The sequence below is a fragment of the Crocuta crocuta genome, unplaced genomic scaffold (genome assembly GCF_008692635.1).
Source record: "Crocuta crocuta isolate KB4526 unplaced genomic scaffold, BGI_CrCroc_1.0 scaffold149, whole genome shotgun sequence".
In the NCBI taxonomy this organism is placed as follows: domain Eukaryota; kingdom Metazoa; phylum Chordata; class Mammalia; order Carnivora; family Hyaenidae; genus Crocuta; species Crocuta crocuta.
In genome coordinates, this window is record NW_027551561.1 from 4,678,765 (window position 1) to 4,687,293 (window position 8,529).

General features: G+C 54.2%; 1 protein-coding gene across 4 annotated transcripts in view; it reads left to right on the forward strand.

The window, feature by feature from the left end:
- Positions 1-6,426: 6,426 nt before the first annotated feature.
- FLOT2 (flotillin 2) overlaps positions 6,427-8,529 on the forward strand; it is a 10,533-nt gene continuing 8,430 nt past the window's right edge. For 2 of the 4 annotated variants that reach the window (XM_077749628.1, XM_077749625.1), the window contains exon 1: positions 6,433-6,511. The gene's annotated coding sequence lies outside the window, so the exon portion shown is untranslated. Of the gene's footprint in view, positions 6,512-8,529 lie in introns of all 4 variants that reach the window. The other 2 variants (XM_077749627.1, XM_077749624.1) reach the window with 2 other exon arrangements.

Sequence of the window (8,529 nt, forward strand, 5' to 3'; positions counted from 1 at the left end):
TGCGGGGCTGGGGAGCCAGCGGGGCCGAGCTAGGCCGGGGGAGGGCTCCGAGGGCGGTGCGGAGCGGAGGGTGGGGGCGCGGGTGTTGGGCCCGAGAACCTTCCAGGAGGGGACCCCCTTTCTCACACTTGGCGGTGTTCCGAGACTCCCCCTCCCCACTGCGTGTTTGCCCGTGTTTATTCGCTCCTTTCTCCGCCTCCTCCCTGGGCACGGTCGCCTCCCTTCTACTCCACCGTGGCCTAGGGGGTCCCGAACTGAGGCCGTGGGAAGGGGACCCTCGGTTCCCAGAACATAGCGGTTTGGCCGGATTCCGGGGCCTGGCCCTTGGGGTGGGTCTCGAAGCTTTGGAGGGCAGGTGCCTGCCTGGGGAGGGGCCCTGGGACCGGGATCCTTGTGCTCCCGTTAATTCTGAGTGGGTTGGGGCTTGCTGGCACCGCCCGCCCCCGGAGATGCGGGTAAAACGGCCTCTACAGGTTGAGAAACCGGGTCCTGGGCTGTGTCGCCGCGGTTGCAAAATGCTACAGACTCCAGAATTTCCGGGAGCTTCGGTGGGGCCTGGGGACTGCTGTACTGGGGAGGGGAGAGCTATCTTTGCCTTAAGGCTGCTTTTTAAATGGTAGATTTGGCTATCTTGAGAGGTGGCAGAAGCCTTTCAAGCCACCAGTTTGTGCAGCCCCCTGGCAGGTTCACAGGCGCTGGGGAGGGTGGTTTCCGGACAGCTTGGAGGCCAGGAGGGGCAGGAATCTTTCAGCTCTTCCTTCCCACTATCAATGCCAATTTCCAGCCTGTATGCAGANGATGAATCCATTGGGAACTTTTACCCCAAAACATGGTCTCTGGCTCAGTTTGGATTTCAAAATCAGTCTCTCCACTGGGACCGGAAATCCCCGATCTCCCTGATGAAGACCCTCCTACTCTTGTGTCGAGATGCAGACAAGACCAGAGGTGGCCTTAGGATTTAGGAGGGAGACCCCTTCAGAGAGCACTGAGGCCAGACTTGTACCTGTCTCCCGGACCCCAGCCCTAAAGAAGACTTTTTTTTTTTAATTTTTTTAATGTTTTATTTATTTCTGAGAGAGACAGCGTGAGCAGCAGAGGGTCAGAGAGAGAGGGAGACACAGAATCTGAAGCAGGCTCTAGGTTTCTGAGCTGTCAGCACAGAGCCCGATGCGGGGCTCAAACTCACGAACCTCGAGACCATGACCTGAGCCGAAGTCGGATGCTTAACCAACTGAGCCACCCAGGCGCCCCTAGAGAAGACTTAGAACCCGAAAATCTGCACGGCTCTTTGTTTCTCTTGTGGGATTTCTTTCTGGAAGCCCAGACCCTGGGCGGTGGAGTAGAGGGGAGGAGACTGTGCCCAGGGAGGAGGCGGAGAAAGGAGGCTTTTGCTCCAGTCCTGTCCCTGTGGAGAGGCTAGGGTGAGAGGAGCATCTGAGTTGGGCTGCATTATACCTTCCACCTGCCAAGGATCTGGTCCTCTGGCCAGAGGCCAGTGCAGTAGCCTCCCTCCCCTGTTTTAGCGGGGAGCGGAGGCCTTGCTGAGGATTGAGGGTGCTGTAGTCAAGGAAGGGTAGGAGAGAAGAGGGAGCAGTAAAGCTCAGTATAACAGAACCTGGGGATTTGAGACGATCCAGCAGAGAGAGAGCTGCAGCAGTCTCCCTCACCGAACTCCCAGCCGAGCAGAGCCGAGCAGCAGCTCCCAGCCCTGATCTAGGCCTGGAGGCATCACATTCAGCCCAGTTTGAGAAGGATGCAGATACATCTGGTCATCTCCTGCACCTGAAAAGACTGGAGGGTTTTCCGGGTTGTCTGACCTCCCTCCTTCGTTCTGTAATATAAAACCTCTCTCTCTCTCTGTCTCTCTCCTTTTAGCAATTTAAAAGGGGGAATCCGAACACCATACATCTTTCTCTCATCCCTACGATAGGTCAGAGGTTCTTAACCTGGGGGTTGTGGGTAGAGTTTAGAGGTCTGCGCATTCAGATGGAGGAAAGACATGCCCCTAACCTTGTCACTAACCTGAATGGAAATGTAGCATTTCTTCAGATTATAAATGTCGGCACAATCCGTGTTTGCATTAGCGGATCTTTTCCTATTGTACTGCCGCTGTAGCAGTTACCTTCGAAATCATTCACGCTCTCACTGAATTCCGCTCCTGAAACCGTCACTACACTGTATGTTAACTAACTTGGATTTAAATAAAATTTGTTTAAAAAGTGAATAGTTTTAGCATCACTAAATTCTATTCCTAAACCGTCCCTACGCTATATGTTAACTAACTTGGATTTTTTTTAATTATTTACGCTCATCACTACTTTGATGTTAAGCTAGTTATTATGTAATGTATTCCTATATCACATCTATAGGAATTTCGTGTCACACGTTTGGTGGTTTTAGTATTTTGATATCTTTCAATATAATTTGTTTCTTACGTATTTTATGCATTTATGAACATTCCCACGCTGCTGAACTACTAAAGGGGATTGTGGCTCAATAGAGGCTAAATCTCCCTTGTAGAATATGGTCTTCTCGAGTAGTGGGAAGAAGGTAGAAGAGAGGCAGGAAGAGCCCAGAATGTTCCTAAGAGGGCAGAGGGGTGGGCTGGGTCTGGAGGGACTAAGTGGGGCAGAGGTTGGCGTGGGATGTGTTGTGATTCTTCAGTTCAGATGCAGACAGGGCAAAGGCAAGTGAGTTGAGTTAGAAAAAAAGTGAGATAAAATTAGGAGAAACTTCCAGGTCTGAAGAGAGGGTTTCAGGTCTAGGGAGGTCAAGGAAGGGACACCTGAGTGCTCTCTTCTGGGAGCGGTGCTGAGCTCAGGCTCAGCCTGAGCAGGAATCTGGGAGGGAGATTCCTCTCAGGGCAGGAGGCTGGTGGGGGTGGGGCAGGCTGGCAGCGCAGGCTTCCTGTTGTTGCTACCCCTGGGAACCTGGCCATGTTGCCCTTGGCCAAGGCCCAGCTTAAGCTGTGGCAGCCTGCTCCCAAGGTCACAGAATAAGTTAAAGGTAAAGGGTGGAACCCTTCCCCCAGCCGATCCCACCACTGCCACCTCCACCCCCAGCACCGCGAGAAGTGTCCTGAAGTGTCCTGAAGCTCGCTTGGAGGCCCCAGCCCCCATCAGGCCCGAAGTGAAGCAAGCTGTGGTTTTTGACCCTTACAGTTTCTCCAGATCCCCAGATGGCTTAGGTTTCAGATTGATTGCTCGTCCTTAGAGGCCTCTCTTACCCCACTCCCCAGGGCAGAGAGGCCTGCAATAGCTTCCCTTGAGCAACAGCCCTGTGGACGCTTATTTTCACCCCAGAGAAACAGGCAAGACCGCCTCCTCCCACCCATCCTCACGCTGCCCCTTAACTCCCTGGGCTTCTGGCTCGGCTCACCCCGAGCATGGTGCAGGCCCAGGAAACTGGGTTGGCTGCCCGGTGAGCAGTCTCAGACACCAGCCTCTGCGCTAGCGAGGCCTCCGTCCTTCGCCTCCCCTGGCCAAACCTTGTCTCCAATTCTCTGCTCTCTCTCTAATCTCTGGTTCCGTTGTTGACTTCACCACCCAATCAGACCTGTACTCTGGAGGCGCACGGTAGCCAGTAGACACTTAAATTTAACTAAATCAGAAGGGCGCCTGGGTGGCTCAGTCAGTTAGACGTCCGACTCTTGATTTCAGTGTGCAGCATGATCTCGCGGTTCATGAGATCAAGCCCTGAGTCCGGCTCTGTGCTGACAGAGCAGAGCCTGCTTCGCGTTCTCTCTCCCTGTCTCTCTTCCCCTCCCCAGAGTGTACATTCATTCTCTCTCCCAAAATAAATAAACTTAAATAATTTTTTTTAATTAATTGTGCCAGCCACATTTCCAGTGCTCGGTAAGCACGTGTGGCTTATCGCGCAGTGGGGCTACAGAGCATCTCTACCCTCCCGGTGCTCTGAGACAAGACTGCTCTAGAAGTTATTTCGTGCCATCAGCCACCATGTCTCGCCTAGGTCACTGCAAGACGCTTCTACCCAATCTCCTTGACCAACCCACCGCCATCTTCCTCCTTGTGCAAAGTGGTGTTTCTAAAATGCAAATCTCTCTCTCTCTCTCTCACACACACACACACCTACACACCCAGCTCTTTGGCCTGATACCTGAGACGCTCAATGATCTGCCCTCTGCCTGCCTACCCTGCCTTGTACCCCGCTGGGTCCTCAGAAACACTGTAACCCAGCTACATGAAACTACGCTTGACCTTTGGAGGCACACGCCCTAAGGCTTTCCTGGAAACTGATGTTTGAATACAGAAATGACAACACCTCCTGGCTTTTTTCTTAATCATGTTTCCTTTGAATCATCTGTTTCCTGCACATTTTTATGCACTGCAAGGAAACTGCCCCCCTCTAGCTTTTACCAAAGCCGTCTTGAACTCAGTGAATAATTTTGGTACTGTCAGGAGAGTTCACAAGAAGAATTTCAGGAATTGGTTTTTCTCACTTCTGCATAGACCGCATGCCGGCATGCTGGACATGTCGACAGCCAGATCCGAGCTGGGCTGGGTTCAACATTCTGTTTCGTTGATACAGTTTTGGGGAACCACTTCCCTTTTTAGACCTTTTAGCTTTCTCTCCGCTTCGCCCGTTGGTACCACAGGTTGCCCTTTGTTTTGAATACTTGCCTTCCCCATTCACTCCCACAAGAGATACACAGTCACTCTATTTTTTAAAATTTTTTTTATAATGTTTATTTATTTTTGAGACAGAGCATGAGTGGGGGAGGGGCAGAGAGAGGGAGACACAATCCGAAACAGGCTCTTAGCTGTCAGCACAGAGCCCGATGTGGGGCTCAAACCCACGAACCGTGAGATCGTGACCTGAGCCAAAGTTGGACGCCCAACAGACTGAGCCACCCAAGTGCCCCTACAGTCACTCTAAAGCCCTGGGAATAGAGAACTAGCCTTACTGAGATGTGTCTGCCGGGCATGAGCAAGGATCTCATCTTGGCTCTGAGACCCCCTCCCTCGCTTCAGCCTCCCAGTGCTCCCCACCCCATGTGCCCTGCATTCCTTCTTGGTCTGCACATGCCCTGATAACAGGTGAATCACGTGGTATTATAATTTTCTCAGGAAAAGTCCCCACCTCCTTCAAGATCGGAATTGTAGGGGCACCTGGGTGGCTCAGTTGGTTAAGCGTCCGCCTTCAGCTCAGGTCATGATCTCATGGTTTGTGAGATGGAGACCCACATTGGGCTCTGTGCTGACAGGTCAGAGCCTGGAGCCTGCTTCAGATTCTGTGTCTCCCTCTCTCTCTGACCCTCCCCTGCTCACACTGTCTCTCTTTCTCTCTCAGAAATAAAACATTTAAAAATTTTTTTAAAAAGATAGGAATTGTAGGGGCACCTGGGTGCCTCAGTCAGTTAAGCGTCCAACTTCAGCTCAGGTCATGATCTCATGGTTTGTGAGATGGAGACCCACATTGGGCTCTGTGCTGACAGGTCAGAGCCTGGAGCCTGCTTCAGATCCTGTGTCTCCCTCTCTGCCCCTCACCCACTCACACTCTGTCTCTCTCTCAAAAATAAATTAACGTTCAAAAAAATAGGAATTGTATCTTTATCCCTTTATCCCTAGCACAGAAGCATTTTACTTGTTTGTTGAATGAATGGTTATGTGAAAGATGGAAGCTTTTCCCTCTTTTCCTGCTCACGTCTGCCCACTGACTTATGTTCTCTGGAAGCACTTACATTCTGAACCACTCCTTGGTATCCTGCCTTTTTTTTTTTTTTTCTTTTTGGTATCCTGCTTTTTATGCAGATTGTCTCTCTACCAAATTTCTGTCTCCCATTTCTTTTTTTTTTTTTAATATTTTTATTTATTTCTAGGAGAGAGAGAGACAGCGTGAGCAGGGGAGGGTCAGAGAGAGAGGGAGTCACAGACTGAAACAGGCTCCAGGCTCTGAGCTGGCAGTCAGCACAGAGCCCGACGCGGGGCTCGAACCCACAAACCGCGAGATCGTGACCTAAGCGAAAGTCGGACGCTTAACCGACTAAGCCACCCAGGCGCCCCTTTTTTTTTTTTTTTTTAATTTTTAATGTTTATTTTTGAGAGAGAGAGAGCACAGGTGGGAGAGGGGCAGAGAGGGACAGAGTGCGAGTGGGGGAGGGGCAGAGAGAGAGAGGGAGACACAGAATCCAAAGCAGGCTTCAGGCTCTGAGCTGTCAGCACAGAGCCTGACGCAGGGCTGGAACTCACGAACTGCGAGCTCATGACCTGAGCCGAAATAGGACGCTTAACCAACTGAGCCACCCAGGCGCCCCTGTCTGTCTCCCATTCCCGTGTAAGCTCAGCACCCAGCAGTGAGGGTTGTCAACTGTCAGAGCAGGTAAAGGCCCAGAGTTGCTGCTGGAGGGCTGGGGGGTAGACAGACCCAAGAACTGACTGACCAGCAGTGGTTTGCTTTGCTCTCCAGGGGGCTGTTGTGGCTCTGACTATAAACAGTACGTGTTTGGCGGCTGGGCCTGGGCCTGGTGGTGTATCTCCGACACTCAGAGGTAAGGGCCCAGGGGCTGGGGAACCTGGCATCCTGGTGGGCAAGGGAGGAAAGGGTTTCCAGCCTTCCCCTCTTCACCCCCTGGTCAGCTAGAGCGCCCACCCTTCCCACATCCCCATCCTGGGGGCCTCCTAAGAAGTAGGTGAGGTGGGTGGCACAGGGACACAGGGGGTCTGTGGGCACCTTCTCCTTAGTGGGGGTGCTGTTTCCCCTGGAGATGTGGCTTCGGTCCCAGAGAATTCCGGGTCATGCCCAGGCAGAATCCTAATCCCCTGAGTCTAACTCAGTCATTCTTGCAGCCCAACTCCCCATGGAGAGGAAGGGCAGAGGAGTCCCACACACACCCTCACCCGCGCAGGCCTGGACGATGTAGGCAGGGCTAAAGGGCAGAGAATAACGGAGGCACAGTCTGAAGTGGCTCCGTGAGAGCAGCACGGACAGGGGGCAGGGTCTAATGACCTGGTGCTGGGCTGGGCAAAACACGTCTGGACCTCCTCACTCGGTCTGGAAAGACCCACCAGAGGAAGGGAGATTTCAGCCCCCCAGAGGGCCCACCATCCAGCTCTCCCTGGGGCTCCTTCAGAACCCTGCGCAGGACCAGACTTGGCCTGGGCCTCCCCTGGCACCCTAACTGCCTACCCACAAGGAGAGGAGGCACCCAGCCACCTTTCTGCCGTCCCCCCTTCCTGACTGTGCCTGCATCCTTCCAGGCCAGGACCCAGGCAACAGGGAAGGGAAGTGGTGGTCACCCCGGGCAGGGAGCGACAGCGATTCCAGTGGAAATCCCTCTCTGGCCGAGCGCCCCAGTCAGCAGAGATAGGGCCCCCGTGGCTGCACTCACCTACTGTGCCTGGCACCCCAGGGAGACAGGGTATTGGCTAGGGTCGAGGCCAGGGGAAAGCAGGTCACCTTTGTAACACCACGGATTGCCCGCGACCCCCTCTGCTCTCCCCTCACTTTGTTCTGCCGGGGTTGAGGAATCCTGGGGGACTCTTCTGGCTCAAGGCCAAAGTGTCTGGGAGTAACCAGTACTGATCACAGCTGCTTCTCAGGAGGATGCCAGACCCTCCTGAGTGGGCCAGTGGCCTGTTGGAAGCCATGGGGTCCCCTCCCCAGAGGCACTGTCACCCCCCCACACGTGTGCCTTGCAGTCGTGGCATGCCTTGTCCAAACACTCTGAGGGACAGCCAGGCCTGGAGGGTTTGCACCTTACCCAGAGACCTGTCCTGCGCAGGCATCCACTGCTCGGGTGACACGCCTGCAGCCCTTTCTCTACGCTCTTGGCACACCCTCCTGCTTCTTGCTACAGGGAGCAGAGCCCCAAGACAGGAGAGCCAAGCTTCTCCGACAGTGGGTTTGGAAGTAAGGAGCGGAGGGCCTCATACGGCATTCTGGGAAGCTGACCTCACACACCCAGCCTGAGCATTCTCCCTCTGGTCCCCCTTGCTGGGTGGTCTAAGCCTGCAGGCCTCCCCTTCCGGGGCTCTGTTTCCAAGGGCAGTCCCTTCCCCGACCCCTAGCCTACTTGAAAGTCGTCTCTACAAGCCAGGGCCTCTGTGTCCCTAGGCCGGCAGGAGGAGCCTTTCAGGTCAGAGTAGAGGCTTCTGACACAGCCTGAATTCTAGCCTCCCTCGCGAGAAGCTTTCCACCCACCCTCCTGCGCACCCCCCACCCCTGTGGTCAGCCATGCTTTGCCAGGCTCAGTGAAGTCCCTCTTGCTGCACTTGCCGCCACGTCCTGCCCTGTCCTGAGGCCCTGATGGGGCCGCTCTCTCTCCCTTACCTGAGCGGGTCCTCCACCGCTGGCATCTGAGCTGCAGCCTCCTGTCTTCCCCCCTTCCTTCCCCCTTTCCCTCCCTCTCTCCTATCTCCCTCTCTCCTCCCTCCCCAGAAGAGAGCTTGGTGGTTCCTGTCTGAGTCCTCTCAGGCCCAGGAGTGCTAGTATAAGGGGCTCGGATGAAGACCCCTTCCCACATCTGCACAGCCAGAGCCCCCAGGGCTGCCACTGCCAGGCGAAGGC